The 21619-nt window shown below is 46.7% G+C and overlaps 1 long non-coding RNA gene across 1 annotated transcript in view; it reads right to left on the bottom strand.

The window, feature by feature from the left end:
* The window catches only part of LOC112947778, a 32744-nt gene extending 11784 nt beyond the window's left edge, over positions 1-20960 (bottom strand). Inside the window, exon 1 of the long non-coding RNA XR_003249472.1 lies at positions 20790-20960. This is a non-coding gene — a long non-coding RNA (uncharacterized LOC112947778). The remainder of the gene's footprint in view (positions 1-20789) is intronic.
* Between the last annotated feature and the right edge of the window lie 659 nt (positions 20961-21619).

Genomic DNA, 21619 nt, shown 5'->3' with positions numbered 1-21619 from the left:
AAAAAAAATGGAGAGAATTAAACAAACATTGTCAGGAAAGTAGGAAAAAATAACTTTTTTTTATGAGCTTGTTAACATTTGTGAAGTTAAGTAACTCTAAATTTATGCCATTAATTTGCATGTATTATGGCTCTTTTTTCTCTGCTGCCAGTTTATAGTCTCTGTGAAATCTTTAAAAAGTGGCTTTTTTCCTCTGTTTCCCTTCACTTGTGTTAATTAAAGCTTGTGATATATGTATATATTTTACATTGCTGCTGTGCTCTAGCATTTAATCATCAAATGGCCCCTTTGCATTTTCTGTGGGCTGCTCCTGTTTCTTCCCCTTCCCTCTGCAGTACCGTGAGGAGCCCTACAGGCCCACCCATCCATGCAGCATGCTGGCATCCATGCAGCATCCCAGCAAGCTGGGCTCCTACCGACCATCTCCATGCAAAACAAGGCAGCTGTCAGAGCAGGGAGATGTGTGGAGGGCCTTTAGCCTCTGGAGAGTTAACAGCTCCCATCCACTGGGAGGATGGCATTGCCATGCTGAAGCACACTGTATTTACACATTAGCAATCACTGGGGARCCTTAAAATCGGATTCTCAGGGGAAATCCAGCCAAAGAACACACTGAGATTCCTAATGAAGGTACTCATGGCCAGAGCTGGGGGAGGTGTATGTGATGGATGCAGTATAATCGCCTGCTGGCAAAACAGGAGGAGGCAGGACATTCTCCAGGGCTTTAATAGTACCTAGAAATCTCCAGAACTAGGAYGTGCATAGAAAGAGCTGCTGTAGAAAATTCAAGCCTGGCTTTTGCCCTCCTTCCCAGGGACTACCCCACACCTCAAGGACTGCACTCCTTCCTCTTCTCCCAAAGACTGCTCTTTCTGGACAGGCAGATCTCTCTCCTAAGCACATAGCTGACTCTGGAAATGCCCAAGGCCAGCACAAASTGTAACTGGTGGAGGCCCTTGGCAGCTGTCCCAGAGAGCATATTTCTGAGCTCAGCTGGACAGGAGTCTTGGTCCTGGCCTAAATGTGCTTTGATTGCTTTGCTCCTCTCTAAGGCTCTGTATCCTGCAGCTGTAAGCAGAGTTTGCTGAAGCAAGAAGCAGGTTGCTAAGCCTAGTTTGGATGCTGCCTAGTCTCCAGTGGAGCTAATGGGCCTCATGCTGCTTAGTCAGCTGAACTGAGACCATGAACATTGTTTCAGACCTAAGCATCCCTCAAGAAAGACAAAGAAGCTGGGGCAGGGAATATGGGTGGCTGCAAGTCACAGCAAAGATGGTGTTCCCGGGCTTCCTTGTGATCTCCTTGGGGCTGTAGCAGACGTATGACAGGACTCTGCTGAATTGGAGCCGAGAAGGAGAGTTAGGGGACATCAAGTAGGCTTTCTACACTGTCACTATTATTTTGCCGTATGAAGGTATTGAGCACTGGAGAGGATATTTTGATTTACTCCCTAGCTTACCATTGCCATAGCAACAGGAGAAATACAGGCCAAACCAGGCTGCATCTGTAATGTGGTGGCGAGAGGGAGTTTGGGTTCCCGTGTGTTTGTTTGTTTGTTTGGCTGCTTGAAAGAGACACATGCCAAAAGAGTACTGATGTGATGAAAAGGGARCGGGGTCTGAATCGTACACAAACAAATATACTCTCCACTCCCGCAACGTCAAAACAGTCACGTATGCACTCACATTTACAGCACACAGCCTCATAAACACAAGCACATACTCATGCCATTTCTTCCTGCCATACAGGTACGCCTCTGGGGCTGGGGCGTCCCATGGCCACTTTCCCACAAACCTGGAGTTCTCCTTATTTTGTAGGTACAAAGCCCCTGTCCACTACACACTCCCCAGTAGGGCTCTGAAGCACACCTGGGAGGCTGGAGTCYACTAGCTAGTGTCAGCAAGAGGCTGTCCATATTCCTGTAGTCATGATGCCAAGGGGCCACAAACATTTCACTTGCTGGACAATATTCCTCCCTGCACATACTCCTCCAGCACATCCGTTAGATTAGCTTCCCCCAAGATGATCAATAAAAACTCAGCCATGTCTCAACAGTCACGTCCTCAGCCAGGAGAGATGACCTCTATTCCCCACTGCAGAGCGAGCCCTCAGATAAAATAAACTGGCCCACTTTGGATAACACCCTCTGACTGAGACAGCACCATCTGACATGTCTGCCAGCACAACTACCATTCCAGAAGGGAATCTGTAGAGCAGTGTTAGATACTACCTCCTTTCCATCCTTTCCTCCAGCCTGCTGGGGCTTGAGTGCACTTGACATAAACTKTGGCAGTGGAGAAAGACTCAGGCTCTAATAGGTCAGAGGCAGTGGAAGGAGGAAATGATTTTTTCTTCTACTTCTCATGGTCTCTGAGCAGCTCCATGGAGAGCTGTGAGAACAGAATAACCTATAAGCAAGTCAAAGTGGCAGAGGAGAGAGATTAAAATTTCTCAGCCTGGCAGTACAAAAGCTTGTGTGTTGGGGTGCCTTTAGGGGAGCAGTGCACTTGTGGTCTGAGACACTGCAGGATGACACTAAAAGGGGTRGTGTGACCCATCATCTATCTGTTGGCTACTGCTGCTGGTGGTGGTTTGAAGGGATTTGGGGTAAAAAGAAGGGAGAAAAAAAGGGTTGGGATGAGCTGGGAGGGATGAGATGACAGAGATGAAAGGCACTCCARACATGGAAAGTATTCTCCACAACACTGTGCTCAGTCCCAAAGAAGATGAGACAGCCCCAGGGTATGTGGAGTACCTGCCTGTGTGCTACATGAATGCTGCAAGTCTGATGAGCACCGAATGCACCAGGTCTGGTGCATACAGGGGAGGGTGAAGCCAGGGTATAKATTTTCTCCTTTTGACTCCTGGCTGCCTTTCCTCCCATCATTCCTGAGACTCCATCTGGCTGTCTTATTTTTACACACATACACAAAAAATAGAAGAAAATAAACACTTGATTTCTAACCTAATCAGCCCTTCTCTCACTAATTAGCACCCTCTAAGCACAGGCACAGGCTGTGTGAGATACTCTGGGGCTGATAATGACCCCCAACCTGTAATTGCATGTGCTGATGGGTCAGGAGAGCCAAAACCAAACCAGAGAGAGTTGGGGAGCTGAGTAGCCTTTGACACTTCTTTTTTTTTCCCTCAAATCTGGGATGCTGGAAAGGGGTATCTCTTTTTGGCAGCATCTTGTGTGTGTGTGTGTTTTTGTGTGAGAATGTGTGTGTGTGTGTGTGTGTGTGTGTGTGTGCGCGCGTGTCTGACAAGAAGGGGGAAGCTAGAAAGGTTTGGAGGGAGGAGAATGGAACAAAATTCTGGCACTGAGCCCAACCTTGAAACACATGCCAATTTGTGCCTCTTGCTGGTGGTAATGAAGGGCTCCGTTCAGGACATGCGGGACACTAATTAAGGGGCTTCAAAGGCAGCTTTCTGCATAGTGTTCTCTAAAGGGGGGGCTGAGGGGAGGAAGGAACACAAGAGGGGGGTGTTCTCCACTCAATGGAAGACTTCTGGCTCCTAGTGATGCTGGGGAAGGCACTTTCTTTCTCTCTGTTTCCCATGGCAACTCCTACCCATGAGAGCTAAGAAGGTGCAAGCATCTGGCAGCTCCAGGCAAGCCCTCAACCTCTAGCAGGCAAGGCAGGCTGTGGTACCAAGTGCACACTGCCCTGGTAAGGGTGGAAAGCTCCCTTCGGGAATGGAAGGATCCTGAAGAGGAGCAAAGGAGGAGCAAGGAAGAAAATGAGAAAAGCAGAGGAAGAACTGGAAGGGAAGAGGCAGGGTTTCAGTGTGACTGGCAGGGGCACACCTTGACCCCTTGCAGAGAAAGCCTCTATAGGAACAGGAATTGTCCTTACTCTCCAGGGATTTGCAGGACAAAAGGCTTAGGATCTCCATGGATCAAAACACTATAGTTGCGTGTCGTCAGCTGTATCACATGCGATTATTTCTCATCACAGCCAGGATCGTGCAAACTTTTTGAATGGGATGATGGAAAAGAGTGCTTGATGTGTCTCCAATATATCAGTCTGGACAACATGGGGTCTAGGCTTAGTTGGGCACTATGCAGGGACCTGAGGAGCTGTAGCACACTTCCAGGGCTTCACAGACCTCAATCACATCCTCTAAGGCCCACAGATTCACTCATAGCTGTAGCATTCCTATGTCTTGGAGGAAAGGAGCCAAGTAGCAGAACAGGCTACATGACTCAAACATGGCCACACAAGTGAGTCTCAGCTCAGCAATCTTGCTCCCTATCTGGTACCTTAATCATATGCCTGTCCACCCTCCCTGCCTTGGGAATAAGCATTAAACAGCAGCTGTAGTGGAAAGCAAGCTTGTTCTAAGATTGATTAAACGGGGACAGAGTGTGGGAGGAAAGAGAAGAATAAATTGGTAGAAGGCGCAACACCGAGTTAGTGAGAGACAGAAAGAAAGAATGAGTGAAAGAGACCAGGAGTAGGAGAAAAGAGAGAAAGAAGATGGGCATCTAGGGATTATACACTCACTGGGACATGCATCAAGCAGAGAGCAAAAAAATGGGGGAAAGAAAAGAGAGGTGATAGAAGCACATGAGAAAGAGGAAGAGCTGAAAAAGACTGACAGAGCTACAGCAGCAGAAAACTTCAAGAGACACTGTTTTGCTGATCCTACACGGCAGCAWGCTCCCTGCCATCACCCACCACTGCACAGAGGAAGCTACAAGGTGCCATCCAGAGTGACCCTCAGCTTGAAGTGGTCTACATGCTGTACATCAGACTGTCTCACACCAGTGTGACTGAAACTGGACACAACAGCCCTGAAGCCAGGATCAGTCCTGGCGATGTAATATTTAATCAAGATGAAACTAGAAGCACTCTAGCTAGGAAGGGTAGATACACTCAGCTTTCAATAGTCCTCCAACACTACTCCACCCTTCTTCAGACCTGTAGTGTTTTGTTTTGTTTTGTTTTCAGACCTTTCTCTGCTTTCCTGTTTGGTACTCTCCTATGAACCAAACCAAATTTAATCCATCATTCCAAATGATCTGCTCTGTGTCTCAAGTGTCCTGCTCCACTCAACCAAAAGCAGAGCTGCCAGCTGCCCACAGCAGCAGGATTGTGCCTACCTGGAGAGACAAAGTGGAAGGAAATTCCCTCTAGGAGAAGCACCTGGTGTAAGACTTCCAGACATGTTGCTCAGGCCAGAGGCAGTCTGGGGCAAGGAGAGCAATGCAACACAGTTTGGGCAAAATACTGAGTATCCAGCAACTCACCATCTGCCTATTCGTTACTTCCAAACTACAAAACTCACTGCCCAAACCAAGTAATTTCTGAGAAGTGGTGATTCCTGAACTGACAAAAGCAAAAGGATTATGATGAATAAACACATGATGGTACTGGAATTAGCCCTAGATCAGGTCTTGCAGCTGCCTGGGGTAAGGAACATCATGAGGTCTATCAGGATCTAATKGAGAAAGATTAACCTCAAAGAAGTGTGGATGCCATCTGAGATGTAACCACAAGGCATAGCCTTGGAGAGGCTCAGTTTCCCTGTGTGACTCTTGCCTTGTACATAGGTAGCAGTCACAGGACAGTCCAGATGAGTCCAGAGAACCCATGTACTCTGTTGCCTTTCAACCACCAAACCCTTCCCAAACTTGAGTAAGACATCCACATGAAGTATGAGTTGAGTGCAGGAACAGGGCTGATCATCACACTCTTCTGACCATAMGGGAAAATATAGACAGAATTTTCAGGTTCACAGAAAAATATTGTCCTTAGTTTCTGTGCAGAGAAGAAAAGGGGGCCTTTTCCAGGCTTTCCTTTCYTCTCCTATTTCTTCCTTCTTCCCTCCTTCCTCCTAACTTGTGCTACGCTGAAGACAGATAAACAAGCAACTAGTGAATCACTCTTATTAAGTTTGAACTGATTATTAAAAAAAAGAAAAGAAATCAAAAGAGAAAGAGAGAAAATCAAAGCTGGGATTACAGGCTTAGCAAGCYTGAGTGCATATTCAGCCTACACTGTTCTCTTTGTGACTCTGTCACACCAGTAGTCTGTTAAGAGAGTTATACTATTACTAACATGACAGCATTGTCCTACCCAGCCTGGATTAGAAATCCCAGTGGCGGTACTGAGYGGAAAAGTCCCTTGGCAATGGCAGGCACTTGGCCTCACAATGCCTGCTACTCACAGCATGCTGGCCAGGCAGGGAGAAGTATTCAATTATCAGACAGGTTCTGCCTTTTCCTAGGCCAGTTTCCTCTTATTTTCTGACTGCTTTCTCCTTGGTCAGTGATGCTTGAGAAGTCTGTCATGCAAGAAAAACTCAAGATGGTCAGGGTAATTCCTGAATCAGGCAGACTTCTTACAGCTCCCCGCTCCTCCTTCAGAGTACACAGTCTTCTCCAAGTACCGATACGTTGTTCGGTCAGCAGGCGGTGAATATCTCCTTCATAAATACAGGATCTCTAACAACAGTCTGGAAAACCGGATCCCCCTGTTCCCTGCTGGGCTGGGAGCTGTAGCCGCTTGCAGTTCCTCAGCACTTCTCTGTTTGAAATCACAGGGCTGAACTTGATTGCTCTCTCCATCATTCTCCTCATTTCTTAAACACAACTCCTCCAGTTTTTAAACACATTAAAGCCGTTTTACCCTAAAATAGTGTCCCCCAACACCTCAGTCCTTTGTTTCAAGTTACCCCCTACAAACACCACTGAAAAGATCATGGTAATCCAGCTATGCTCTCACTCACTGTTCATACCCTCGCTATATTATATCCCTGGGGACCATGAGCCCTTAGTAGGCCAGTGCTGTTAAGGTATGTCTGTGAGTGCACAAAACTGATAGAAAAGGTCACAACAATAGATGTGTCATCCYAGTCCAGGCACAGAATAAGGAAAGGGCATTGAGTAACATGCTGTCATCCTGCCCTGGCCATCAGTATCTCTGCAGATGCATCCAGCAAGGACTTGAGAGACTAGCCTTAATACCACCGAGGAAAAATAAAATGGATGCTCTATGCTCTCACAGTTGTCAGGGTCAGTCCAGTCCCTACATCCTCAGAGAAGGAAGGAGGAGCAGAACAAGGAGTGAAAGAGGCAGTGAGTTGCAAAGAGGAGAGAACTGGGTAGGCAGTGCCTGGAGGGTGAGGGTCAGGACCAAGAACAGCAGAAGGAGCTGCCTAGGACAGCTGCTCATGCAGATGGTCTCCAGTCTGCAGCCTTCAGATCCTGCCTCAGCGCCAGCCCTGTGGCTGGTGCCCGTGGTCTCGCCTCCCCATACCCCTGTTCTGCAGTCTGTAAAGCCACTGGTGGGGCTGGCTCCATACCACTGCGGGAACTGGGGCAGGGAYTGCTCCCTGTTCACTGTACCTCAATGATACCTAATCTGTCCCATCTCCAAAGAAGACAAGGGAATAAACACATTTTTCCTACCCAGAGCTGCCCCTGGGCTAGGTTACAATGCTTTATGGCCCAATTCTTAGCCTATTTGCATTTTGTATTTTTACTTCAACTGTTGTTTGTTTCCAAGCATTTGGAATGCTTGATGCTTTTCAAAGCACTGTTTATTTTAATCCCTTCTAATTTATTAATACATTAGTTGGCCTCAAAATGCTTATGAAAGAAGAGTAAGGAAGTTGTACYCAGTGCTTTGAATAAAGCATCAAACTATCATATGATCACATCAAAGCAAATAGCTTGCGTTGTTTGTTACACATCAGGATACAGCCTCATGGGTCCTCTAGCTCAGTGTCAGGTTTCTTCATACATGTCATCCTACAACATGACCAAACTCACCACCTCAGAGGATGAAGCAAAAAATAGTAATGCCCAGAGGCAGCTTCCCATGAAAAAGTCTGCCCCTTTTCATCCTTGCATGTGTTGTAAGAACACAACATATCATCACAGTGCAGATAATATAAACCATGCTGGCAACCATGTGGATTTGCAGGCGTATCATTTTCTTCCCATCAATCAAAGGTGCATTTGGCATCCTCCCCTCCACTAAAGTCTCTTCAGCACAATGTTCTGTCGTGAGAATATACTTTCATGTGCAGGACAGTCCTTGAAAAAAACAGTGAGCAATAGCAGCACTAYTCATTCAAGTCATGTTTGAGGTCTCTGCTAGTATCAACAGTGAAATGTCAGATCTCCTCAGCACCAGAAAGCAACTGACATTCCATGACAATCCTAGGGGCTGCCCTCAAGTAACTTCTCTTTTCTCCACAAAAAAAAAGGTGAGGGCCCCATCTTGTGTTGATGAACCTGCCCTCCTCTCAGTCAAAGTCTGAAGATGGTAAGGATTTTGCAGTTGGCATGCTCATGTGGTCCTTAGAGCTGACAAGCCCACATGCTATCAGTGTTCCCACTGGGTTCAAGGATACCTTTCTCCCATCTTCTCCCTGTTAGCCAAGACCACAACAGCACAGATTAACCTACCCATTGCTACTGCAACAGCCCTGACAGTTGCCATGTCAGCACTGAACTTCTGCCATGGACTACCACTTGCCAGGGACACACTACTCTCAGAAAGCAGAAGCCACTATATTCCCTACTGATAGAGCTTCCTGYACTTGTACATCTTGTGCTGAAGGGCTGAGGTGATTCCACAAACAGCTCTGTGAAAGCAGCCTGAAGTTGCTGCTGGTTGTCATGATTAGTTAGTTGTGAAAGCTGTGCCCCAGAAGCCTTGTTCCGCCTGGGAACACACAATAGCTACTGTTTACAGAAGGTGAACACATCCTCCCTGCATGAGCTTATTACATCAGCCAGCACTTCCATCTTGCAAAAACGGAGGCACCTGCACTAATATTTTCTAGGCAGTGGTGGGCAGACACAGAGACAGAGCTRTATCAAGGAAGATGGTGGTGCAATAGAAACTATTTCACCCAGGCACTCAGAAAGAGCATTCTCTTTCAGTGCCTGTCGCAAAGCAATTGCAGAGTGAACACTGGAACTAACTCCGGTTCCTGTGCCCAGGAACTCAGATGTGATATGCTTTGCAGGACAAAGATGCCTTCAGCATTGTCAGGCCAGGCAGCTTTCTGAGGTAAGTTATCTTGGCAACAGATTCACCCTCTTCCCCACTCTAGATTGAGCTTACTCCAGGGAAAGACTCAGTTCCTGCCCACTGACTACTGCTGATGCTCACCTTTGTTTGCCTTGTCTACAATCACTRTATTATTATTTTTGCATTGAAATTCTGTCCTTTCTTTTTAAAAGCACCCCTTCTATCCAAGCTGCATCTTCTGGCTAATGAGAAGGATCCTCCATACCCAAGGAAAATTGGCATCTGCAGCAATTCCTACTTGTTCCTCGCTCTTTCACCAAATTCTAGCCTGCCAGCAGYGTTGCCCCCTTCCTACCTTCCTTTTCTGACCTGCTACACGCCTACCACATCTGCCTAGCACATGAGGTGCACCTTGAGGGGAAGATAAGACAAGTTACCATTCTTGTATCTCTCCTTCCTCTYCCTGAAGCCATCTAGCCACTCCCTAGGAGGGATATCAGAGATATTGAGCCTGCTCTGTCCCTGACACTCAACATCTGGTGTTTGGAGAGTGCTGTAATTTGCTCCAGCAGCTTTTACTTTCCTTCCAACCTCACAAAGCTAACAGGTAGCACGCTGTTTAAGAGGAACAGAGCCTGGAATGGATCCCATCTCTTTGATACATGTTATGGACAGGGCGTTATCTTCACCCTCCAAAGTGCAAGGCAACTCTGTCTTCAGCATTCCAGAGTAGATGGCATTTCTAAGCACTTACGTGAGTTATTATAGGAGTTGAAGCTGTCCCTGGAGCACATCAGAAGAGATGTTAGACCCTGATAGAGAAAGGTTTGTAAACCTATCAGTATGGCAGCTTCACAACCCCTTCAGAGGGGAGCTGTCACTGACCCACATGGGAAAGGCAGCATTCACAATGGTAGAAATCGTCACCCCACCAAAGACAAGGTAGTTTGCCTTGTAAGATGTAGCTTCTCTAGACAGCTGGGTTCCATGGACTCAAAATCCTTCTTTCTCCCCCTCCCTGTCCCTTTTCAGCTCCCTGCCCTGGCAGGGCATTTGCTCTTTCTCCTGCCCATCTCTTCTGAGGAATGGAGCTCTCTGCATTAATAAATCTTGATCTTCCTGATCTTCCAGCCAGCTCTCCCAGGCTGCAGAGGAGATAAAGATCTTTGAAGTAGTACCTGAAAAAATGCTCCTTGGCTTGATGATGTCCTACCTAAGGATCAAGCCAGGATAAATAAACCCTGACCTCTGTTCTCAACAAGATACACCAATAGGTGACAAGGACTTTGGAAAGAAATAAGAGGRAAAGCAGACCAATGAGCCTCTCAGAGCCTCTCCAAAAGAAATCCATSAAGCTCATGCATTTAAGGCCAAAACCCTTCTTGCTCTCTCCATTGGTGTCTCAGTTGCTCTTCTTCTATCACCTATCATCACACAGCAAGCAGTGTGGACACTGCAGTACCAGCAGGGATACCCAAGAAAGATTAAGACCTCCAGGATTACTTTTCCTTCTTTAAGAGCACAAACAAGATCCTTTTGACCTGGGATGCTTTCTCCATCAGGGGCCAATAGTGAGGCCTTGGAAAAAGGATCAGAACCTGGCAAATGAACAGCAATMTCTAGCCAAGATATTCTCCCAGACTTTGGCAAGTTGAAGGCTGAGCAATTCTTGATGTATGTGGTCCCTCTGAGTACACTAAGCCTCAACAAGTTCTTTTTTTTTCAGGATTTTGTCCAATCTCCCCTTAACAGAATTCTGCAGCTACTTTCTGGACACAATTCTGAGAGGAATAAGCAGACTGTAAAAGGCCCATACCTGTATGAAGAGCACAACAATCTAAATGAGGAGACCATAGCTGCATGTGCTCATGCTGACTATATTCATACAAACTGGTTTGTGCAAACAGTGTACAATGGGAACTCATGTGTGAAGGATTTGTAGTGAACCCATCCTGTGAGCATGTGTGAGCAAACCCCAGAGGGTGTGTGTGCATGTTGTGTCACTGTCAGACTGCTTGTGAGCTGGGGCACTTTCCATCTAAGCCAGATGACAGCTGCTCTCCTGAGTTTCCTGGACACCAATAATGTTTTCTCTTTTCTAATCTCCCTGATGTAAATCCATTCACGGCAAGTGCCTAGAGACTTTTAATTCCATCGGCATTAAACTCACTAAAACCTCTATTACCAAAAGCTTTTAGGATTTTACCCAGAATCTACAAGTCAGGTTAGTAACATGACAGAACTCCACTTCTCTAAAGCGTCTGAAAAATTAATTTGTGCATTCTAAATGCCAGGATCACTGACCAGATGATCAAAGTATCCCCGTTCCTGTCTGTAAGCTGCAGTTGCTGATACTACATAGTTGTTCCCAGGTGCCAAAATGWCTTCTGAAATATCTGTGTCAATATGAGAAGGGGTTCATTCCTGTAGCAGGCAAGAGCAGGTCCTTTGCCACAGCAGAGCAGCACGACTGGTTCACAAATGCTGTATTAACAGTGGAAAGGGTCTGCTGTAATGCTCATGTGCTGCACTCGCAGAGCAAAGAGCTAGCAACTTCTAGCTAGCAAAAGCTAGAATTGAGGTTCTCCAGGGCTATAACAAGACAAAAAAGTAGTGTGGTTTCATCTCAGGTACTGTAATCAAGCAGGGATTAACCAGCAATAGCTCAGTGCAGAAGATGGCTAGATGCTTAAATAAGTTGAAAATGGTTGTGGTGGAGGGGGAAAGACAGCTGTGAGCCAATGACAGATGTTTCTAAGCGCAGTAATACTTCAGCAATGGTGCATTTATCCTTTGGCTCCAGAGGTTCACCGGTTGCTGTAATAGAGTTGAGACAAATCGTTTTCCAGTATCAGAGGTCTTTTTAGGTCTCATAATAGAGTGGTAGCAATCAAGTAATCTCTCAAGGCTTGAGGTTCCTTGTGTGCAGCAGAAGTGACATCAGTGTCTCAGTCCCCACTGCTCCTAGATTCCATGGGAAGGTGGTGAAGATACATCAACTCCAGAGGTTCACAGGGGCGGGGGTGATGTCAGATTTCAAACACTGTCGAAGTGCCCTCTAAAGAAACAGGAGCTTTTCCTACCAGCAAAGGTGTAATATTGACCTCCAGGTTACTCCTCACTGGAATAGGAGCCTAGCTCCCTCCACTCTATCCATTTCAGCTGTAGTGGGAGTATATTTGGACTTTTCACCAAAACAAATTAAAAATGCAACAGAGCTTGGAAATCCAGCAAAGAGCAGCATGCAAACATGATCCTTGGTGTTTGTTTTGTTGGCTTAAAAATATTTCCCTGTGAAATGAGTTACTCCACCCACATCTCATGGCCTGCAAGGAAACACACTTACAAGAAGTCTGAGATTTGTGTGCACTACAAAACAGCTGGTGGTTTGTTATGTTCTTACTCTTTGAACAGGCTCAGGTAGCCAAGGTGTTAGTAGTTTCAGCACCCTGTATTGTGTATTGAGTAAAACATTCTAGGACTAGAACCCTACTCCTGGGCAGATCACGGAGAAGCTATTTATGGCCCCAGATCTTCACATGAAAATGGAAAGGAAGAGGCCTCCAAATGAAGGAGGAAATAATCAGATGCAATCTCAGGATGTTTCTACAGTCTTGGGGCTTCTTCTTTCTTCACCCCTCAGTGGAACTTTGCTTCTGGCCTCCAACTTGGCCTGGCAAATGAAGAGGTTGCAATGGGATGTGAAATTATGGCAATCTCCCAGAAACGTCTGGAAACTTTTCATCTCAGATGTGTGATCTCAAGTAATCTTAAGAGCTCGGGCTGTTTTGGGAGTTTCTTTTAGTTTGGTTTGGTTTTCACAGAATCACAGAATGTTCAAGGTTGGGAGGGACCTCTAGAGATCATCTAGTCCAACCTTCCCACTCAAGCAGGCACACCTAGAGCGTGTGGCACAGGGTGGCATTCAGGCGGGCTTTGAAGACCTCCAGAGAAGGAGACTCCACAACCCCCCTGGGCAGCCTGTTCCAGTGCTCTGTTACCCTCACAGTAAAGAAGTTCTTCCTCACCTGGCATGGATGGTTTTCATTGTAATTGAACTCAAACTCAGAGGATGAAAATAATGTATCTTACCTGACCTCAACAGGATTGTATTAGTTAATGCCAGGAGTGAATTTGACCCTCTTTTCTTACTTAAGGATGCCACTGAGCATGTGTGATGCCACCATGAGTCAGAACAAGAACAGAAGTTCCATGTGGATGTCTTAACAGCTGATATTAAGGTAAGATGCACGCTGGGGAAGAGCGATTCTGGATTAGGGAGAGGCTCATATTGACTCTCATCGAGGACATCACTGGCATCAAATAGAAAAAGAGAAAGGTGGAAAAACCTCAAAGCAGACAGATGAGGGACAACATGCTCCCATATTTACTTTCTCACTAGTCTCTACAAGTTATGAGTTAATATAAGCTCCAAAGGCCAAGGCTCAGGCTTTAAAATAAGGCTTGTCATTAGTTAAAGCTCTAATGAAAAGCTCATCCAGTCATTCACGTTCCCCACAAAAAAATATGCAAACTACTATGAATCTTGCTAAATGCTTGGCCCTGACAACATCCCTGTAACAAAAAGATCCATAGTGCAACTACATTCTATTGTTTTATTTTCATTCTGTATCCCTTCACTCYTGTGTGATAAGAAAAGGGAAGACAAAATTATCCACAAGTGTCATGATTTTGTATCTATCCAACAGCCTGTCTCAGACAGCTAGTTGTATAATGCCTGCAATCTTTGACTCCTCTATCTCTTTACCTGGGGGTATACGCAAGCTGCATGTCTTGCTTCAAAACCCCTTGAATTTTTCAGCATCACTTTGGAAATAGGTTGACCACAGTTTGGTGTGCAATTCCAAATGAGGCTGCACCACAGGCATAACAAGAGTACCACAGCTCCGTCAGAACAGTCTCTACTGCCCCTGCAGCCAAACAGCTAGCTTGATTCATTGAGGTCACCAGGCAGGGCTGTGCAATGAGCTCCCTGTCTCCACTTTCATTTGGGCGATACATTTATTCAGGATCTTTTGGGATATCTAAAGAGTCGAAGTTTGACCTGCAATACCTATGACTTTGAACATATCAACATTAAGTTTCTTCTGCCACAGAGCAGTGTAATCATTTAATTTAGCTCTTTTTCCCTGGCGTTTTTCAGAAACCTTTCTGGTCACAGAGAACTTAATAACTTAGTGTTGCAAATTTTCATTCTACATATCTCTCCTCCCTCTCTTCCAAGTCATTAAACAATACACTATTAAATCACATAGGATTTAGAAAAGAACCCGGAGGCCACATTAAACTTTTGCCATGGTAAAATGTGACTGTTTAATCCCTTCATTCTTTTAGTCTCCTACTCAGTTTTTGATCTATATCAATATTTTGTCTCTCACTGACTACTTAGCTTCTTTAGCAGCTCTTGTGTAGGATCTTTCAAAAGCCTTTTGGAAGCCTAACTACATTATATCTATTGGTTGTTCTTTATCCACGGCTTTATTGACACATTCAAAAAATTCTAAGAGATTAGCAAGATCAGTTTTCCTCTGCTGAATCTGTGCTAGCAGGGCCCTATCAGACCACAATCTTCCAGTTGTCTTCAGGATCACTTTTTAATTGGCATCCCCACCAATTTACCAGGTACAGGTGCAAAGCTTCCTTATCTTTAATTGTCCAGATCACCCCTGTAGCCTTTTTTCAATATAAGKACAACATTTAGTCTCCTCCAACTCCCCGACTCAGTAGCTTTTTTTTTTTTTTTCCAACAGTGATTGCATACTTTTGTTAGCAGCTCAATCACTTAAGCTCCTTCCAAAATCTCGGATTTAACCATCTGGACCTGATAACTTATTGTTCTGGGTGGGGGAGGGGAGCTTTTTTTKKKGRWTTTTTTTTTTGTTATTTTTGGTGTCTTTTTTAATGATTGGCTTTGTCCCAACACCCATTATTCCAGCAGCATCATTTCCAACAGTAGCTCGTCTAAGCAGACATGGGAAAAGAAGCTCACCAATACTGTTGGTAGGGAAGACTGATACAAGAGAAATCTCTCAGCTCCCCAGCAACGTCCTAAAAATGGAGATACTGAGTCACTTTAAACACAAGAGGTGACTGGAATTGATCAGTGTGAGTTTTCTTGGATAACTTCCACCCTGTTCCAACCAACCAGGCTAGTTTTACTCATTTGTTTGGACCTCTTGCTGCATAGTGATTTCCATCTTGACCCCAAAARACTCAGGGCAGGGATGGAACTAGCTTGATTATATACAGCCTAAGGTGCAATAAAAGGAAAATGACCTGAATACTGTAAGATGCTTGAACCTTGGAGGAGAAAAAACCCTGCAAGGATAAAAGGAAGTAAATCAGAAGGTGAGCAGAACAATGCAGGGCTGTTAGTTCCATTGATTGCCTTTCAACTATGAATCAGCCCCAAGACATGAAACTCAATGGGAAATGCTGRGGAACTCAAATAAGTAGTCCCATTATATGAGTGTTTTGCCTTTTGCACCAACCTAACTCTCTGTGCTAGCTGGATTTAAAAGGCATGGGAGTTGGGATCAGGGCACAGCCTAATGGCCTTGATAAGCCATTAACTTCGAGGCATGTGACTCATTCATCTTACAACATGAGAATAAGGATGGAGTTGCTCAAGATGAGCCCACACATTTGTGTCACAGATACACTACCATGAACATATGTCCAGCACAGTGTACCCGCAGGTGCACCTGCAATTTGTCTGCAAGTCAACACTGGCAGTCCAGCTTCTGTAAGTCTTCTGCCAACTGCCATACTCCCATCAAATCACACTCAAAACTTCTGTAGGAAATCTGCCTTTCACTCTGTGTCATACCTGGTATACTTGCCCTACCTGATACCCCTACTGAGGTATATTTTTCAARGCATTTGGATAAAATCCCTCTTAACTAGTCACTGCTATTCAATTCTTGCAGGATAAGTTGAGGGGGAGGCTGTAGAGACAATTCAGCTTCCTGTGGCTTACTGAATTCATGCTTTGCTGACACTGCCTATGTGAGGTAATGTGGACATAAATATTTCTGGGAAACCATCTAAAGGCAAATCCCATGTTCATACGTAACCTAGAAAGTCTGTCCCTCTAAGACTCACTAGCATCCTTCCAGTGGAGAGCAAGGCAATTCTAAGCAAAGACAAGAAGCATAGTCAGCTCCCCCAGCTCCACAAGGCCAGGTCCAAGGGCTATAGCTGATAACTTATTTCCACTGGCTATGTGGATCTGAGCCCCTTCTGCTTACTCCAGCAGAATYTGTCTGAACATCCCGGCTGAAATGGTTCTCCTTTGCACTTAACTAATCTGTTTGTTCTGGTGCTGTATATGGGAAGCTCCCTGCTTTAACACAGTGAACAAGTCTGGCAGAGGAAGTGTTTCTCTGCCATATTCCACCCTCCATCTTGGGGCAGAGGACCATGCAAGGGAGAAGGCAGCACAGGGGCAAGAAGGGCGAATATCAGGCTGGGAATTCCCTAGATTAATGAGGTAGCCTCAACATGAGCTGTCCATTGTGCAGAGCTGGGTTGTCTCTGCAGGGGTTTTCAGGTCATATCTGTGTCTAGTACCAAAGTGATCAGGTAAAACTTTGCTTTTTCTGTCCCTTTTCTCTCAGGTCTTCTCTCTTTAGTGCCTCCATCCTTTCCATACCCCTATGTGCGTCACAATTCCCCTTTCCTCCCACACCCACTTCCCTGTCAGCCTGCTTGCAGGTCTCTACCTCTTAGAAACGAATCACAGCTCATGCTTACCCAAGCACAGAGGCATTTCGGAGATGAGACAGGGAGGAACACGTGTGAGGAAGAGGCCTTCTCCAACCTTGAATTTAGCCCAACACAATTTCCAAGCCTCTGTCCTCGGCTCAACACAYCACCACCCTGTAGATGCCAGTGTGGGCTGAACAGTCTCACTGGACTTTTGAAGGAGCACAAATACCTGTGCAGCTGCTTTGCTATTGCACAAGGCCCAAGCCTGGCAGGAGGAGACAGGGAGGTAGTATGCTCTTCCTCACAAAACTCTTTACTCCTCCTAGTCTTTTGGTGCAAGTGGCTCTGTCCTGCGTGTACATCTTGGGGCTGTACTTGGCAGCCCAGCAGCACGCTGGCAGTGGATGAGGCAGGGATGTGAGGTGAGGGGAGAACTGAAGTCAGCCAGCCACCCATCGCAGCCTGTGCCAGGAACCCCTTTGCTTCTCTGAGATACATACACCCTGCATGGCTGCTTAGCGAGGCCCAGCCAAGAAGCTTGCCCTCCACTGCCGAATCCCCACGCTGTTTCCCAAGTGGCAGGCCACAAACTCTCTTTCTATTCTCAAACAAACAGAGATTTGAGTGAATCACTGCCTCAGTCCTGGCACGCACCACCCAGACATTACAGATTGGCCTCCTGCACCCAGCCCCCCMCACACAAAGGCCAGTAGACGGACATGCCAGTGCAGGGTCCACAGGCTGCATGTCCCTGCATGTCTCCACAGCATTCCTCTGTGCAGCATGAAGCATCATGTACACTGTAAACCATCCCTGTCTTCCCTCCTCCCCATCCACATCATCTYACCTACTGTTAGGCACTATGATCTGCTCCACTTAAATGTAGGGGAAACTCAGACATAGTATGATGACAGGTCCAAGGCCTGCTCAGGATTAGGATTTAGAAATCTTTACACACAAGGTTTTTAGTTTTTTTGGTAATATCTATTGGYTTCACCTCGTAAATTGAATCCCAAGCTCCTTACTTCATCCTGCTGGGCTTAAAAACTGACTCCACACAGGTCAACACATCACRCTCTTTCTTATTACCAGAAGCTTGCACATATCCACACACAAGTATGAGATAAATTACCCAGCACTACCTTCTTATCCTTTGCTCCTCTATAAATAAAACTACCTTCCTCAATAACAAGTCCCAAAGCAATAGATCTGGAATGAGTCCCTGTACTATAACAATATTCATTGGTACTCATACTCTGTCCCAAGTAAGCACATGTCTCCAATAGGGTAATCTCAACTCTCACTCACAGTGCAACCCAATTTTCTGCCAATACAACCCCTGTGAGAAACAGCAGTGCTGCTACAGGGCCCATGCACTGAGTAGTCAGGGCTGGAGAGCAGCATCTTCTTGCCAAAACAACACTTCTCATCTTTTCCCTTCTGAGGGGGGCCTATCCTCCTCTGAACTAATGTGAGTGTCTCTCATCCCCACATACACACTGTCCTGGGGAGTGTGAAGAGTGAAAGGCACTGCGCAAAATCCCACAGAGAAAGCCAAGCAGAAATGGGGCCACCAGCCAGAGGAAATGCTCTTTGCTCTATGAGCTCCCTGAAGCTCCTGTAGGGCTAAGAGAGATGGATCTACAAAGAGATCATTTTCTACCTCAGCAGATAGTGCTCCTTCAGGCATCCAGAAGATAAGGTCTGGTATAACTCCTGAAAGGGTAGGGCACCTGCATGATATGGGATAGGGCTTGCATCCTGCTAAGATGGTAATTCAAGCTCTTTCAAAACAGCTTGCCCAAGAGGAGGGACTGAATGATATTGGCTGCAGTATGCAATTGCATCTGTCAAATTAGCTAGAGCACACACGATCGAGAGTCCATGCCAGATGTGGAAGGACAAACAACACTCAAGCCAGCATCAAGCTGGAGTGGTRCAGACAGATAATATCCAAAGCCACATAATTTTTGCCACTACAGAGTTAAGCCATCATTGTTCTCTAAACAAATTTGAACTGTCAAAGTGAGTTCATACTGGATCAGCATTTTCTACCATGTAACCACAGCAGTTCTGACCCTGTACCAAAGCTTCCTAAATTTGGATTTATTTTGTCGTCCACTCTGAGTCAGTGCCAAAGCCGTGCCCAGAGAGGGCCAAAGAATTTAATCAATGCCAAATAGCTTCAGAACCTCCAACCTGGAAGCTCATTTTCTKCAAACTCCCGGAGTGGGACTGAATGCCACTGCATGGTTTCATTCCTGCCCAGTCCCCGCTAAGAGGAACAGCAACACAACAACACTAAAGTCACTTCCCCACCCACAACGCACATATGCACACACAGACGCAGGCTGAAGGGTGTGAACCACAGGGGAAAAGATCACTTCACAGCACTGTCAGCCAGCAAGACAATTCAGAAACGATCCCACCTGTGAAGAACTGCCTAAGTCTTCCCCCACCCTGTTCCTGCCCAGCACTGAAGTGTCACAGGGGAAGGGAGATGCTGGAGAAGGGATGAGGAAGGGGTGCTGCTGAAAAAGGAAAAACAAAATCAGGGGATCAAAGTATCCCGCAAGGTACAAGCAACAGCCAGCACTGTTCTCGCTCAGCAGAAGCTGATGACAGTAGTTCAGGTAGATGGGGAAGTGTCTAGGTTGCTAGAGCAGCCAGAAAGAGAGTACCGGGAGCTGCAGCCAGAAAAGAGCTCAGAGCTGACTCCCACCGTGGCAGCTCGGAGACGGTAGACATCCACCGGGCTGAGCGGCATCACAGAGCCACATCAGGCATGASACAGCTCGAGGGGGCAACCTACATCCACACCAGCACAACTACCAGGGCTGCACTAGAGCACAGGTCCCGCCGGCCTGGAGACACACAGCAGCCTCCAGATCTCAGTCAGAAAGCTGAGACCTCTGCCAGAGCCTGTGCAGAGCTTGGCAAGCACAAACCCCAGCCCTTCACTCAGGAACCCTCTCCTGTGGGGTTGCCCTCTCCCTTCTCTCTTAGCAGGAGCTCAATGTTTCAGGTCTTATTGTGAGACACCTCCTGGCACATCTGCACCCCTCAAGGGCCGACAGCACTGCCAGGCCTTCCCAGGCACGGAGAGAAACAGCTGTTCCTCCCTGTCTTCCCTTCCTCATGCTGCAGCAGCTCCATCAGCACAAAAACGCTGCATGGAATCAGTGCGGCTGATGTCGTCAGGTTCCCTGCAGGGGAGCTCTGGAAAGGGGCACAAAGGGCAGCCCCAGGCAGCAGGAGGCCCATTCAGGAGCTCCCACGAGGTTTGCGCCCCAAAATGGGTCAGGCTCGGCACGGGGACCATTCACTGCCTGTGTAGGGTACACAGCGTTCCCGGCTTATGAAACACAGTGTCTCCAGCAGGAAAATCTCTCTGATGGCCAGGCAGGGGCACCAAGGGACAGCACCCAGATAGGCAATGACAAGGAGCATGTCCATCACCCTAAAAGCTGTGCCAGGCTGGGCGGACTGTTTAGAGAGAGTCCCTAGCTAAGAAATGAAGGCTAGCTCCATCCTCAGGGAACGGGTAAACGCAAAATATCCGAGTGCTGAAGAGGGAGAGTTCCCCCACTCCTGGCAAGGTGATGCCTGTTAGTCTTCTGAAGCAAGCCGCATCTCTGAGCAGGCCAAGCCTCATTTGCAGAGCCCAGACGTTTTGCTGATCAAACCTGTCACTTGCTCCACAGTCTCTYGGGAGCCTTAACCCAGCCACCCCTTCCCCCACCAAACAGAGGAGGGGGAGGAAGAGATCATACAGGAAAGAACGGGCAGGTGCATGGAGAGGGGGGGAATCAGGAAGCGGAGGAAGGATTTCAGAACTACATGCAGCAAACCTGCAGTGTTTTCTCCTGCTGCTTTGCAAGCAACCCSTCCCTGCATATGCATGCAGCGCTGCAAAGAAAGGAGGGGAGGGAGCAGTTCTTCATTAAGGGGCATCTGATTAAAGCCTACACTCCAGGCCTACAGAAACCCCTGCCTTTCCTTCCCTTGCGCCTTTGGGGAAMAGGCAACAGACATACACACACACAGGTGCCAAGGTTTGCTTACCTCACAGTGCTTGTACTCTGAGTGCCCAGGTGTGTGGGAGGTAAATCCACAGCCCCACCGTCCTTTCAGAGTCCCGGAATAGGCCTCTTTTCAGTCACATCAAGGAGTAGCCTGTACGTAGGTGCTCCAGCTCACTGCTCGATCGAAGCTGCCTTGGATTCATTGCGAAAGACTTTACCTTCTGTGAAGAGAGGAGAAAGGGGAAGGGAAAAAAAAAAAAAAACACCAGCTTTAGACTTGGAGGGTAGATTCATTTCTTTCTTAGGTTTCCAATGGCAACTGAATATACCACAGATGAAGATCCAGTGTGTGTGTGTGTATGTGTGTGTGAATGTGTGTGTGTGGGAGGGACAGAGAGATGCACAGCTGCTGAGTCCACAGGCAGTGTGGAGTATGAGCAAGTAAGGGCGTATCAGTTATTATGGGAAGAGACAAGTGGACATGGGCAGCAGAGCAGACAGACAGACTGATGGAAACAGATTTAATGCATGGAAAGAGGATGGCCTGTATCTCAAGGGCCAAGCTGCCCCACTAGAGACAAAAGGATATAGAGTCTGGCTTAGTATGGGGCAAGCCAAGTGTCTGATGGGGCCACACAGGGAGCAGCTGAAGCCTACACACTCAGTCACATCCATGTGTATGCACAACCTTGTAGTCTTGCTCACATCATCCAGACAGGCCTTCCTGCAAGCACATTATCCACACTCAAATTGCTACGAACACGCTATACGCATACACTATAGCTTCTTCATGCCCATGCAGACTGACGCACAGCCTTGCATAAATCATCTAATGATTTGAATTCCCTCCAAAGGATGAGATGTTTGCTT

Source organism: Nothoprocta perdicaria, unplaced genomic scaffold, assembly GCF_003342845.1.
Source record: "Nothoprocta perdicaria isolate Ctin4 unplaced genomic scaffold, notPer1 scaffold_244, whole genome shotgun sequence".
Lineage (NCBI taxonomy): Eukaryota > Metazoa > Chordata > Aves > Tinamiformes > Tinamidae > Nothoprocta > Nothoprocta perdicaria.
Note: the sequence above shows the minus strand (reverse complement) of the source record. Positions and strands in the feature narration are given on the sequence as shown.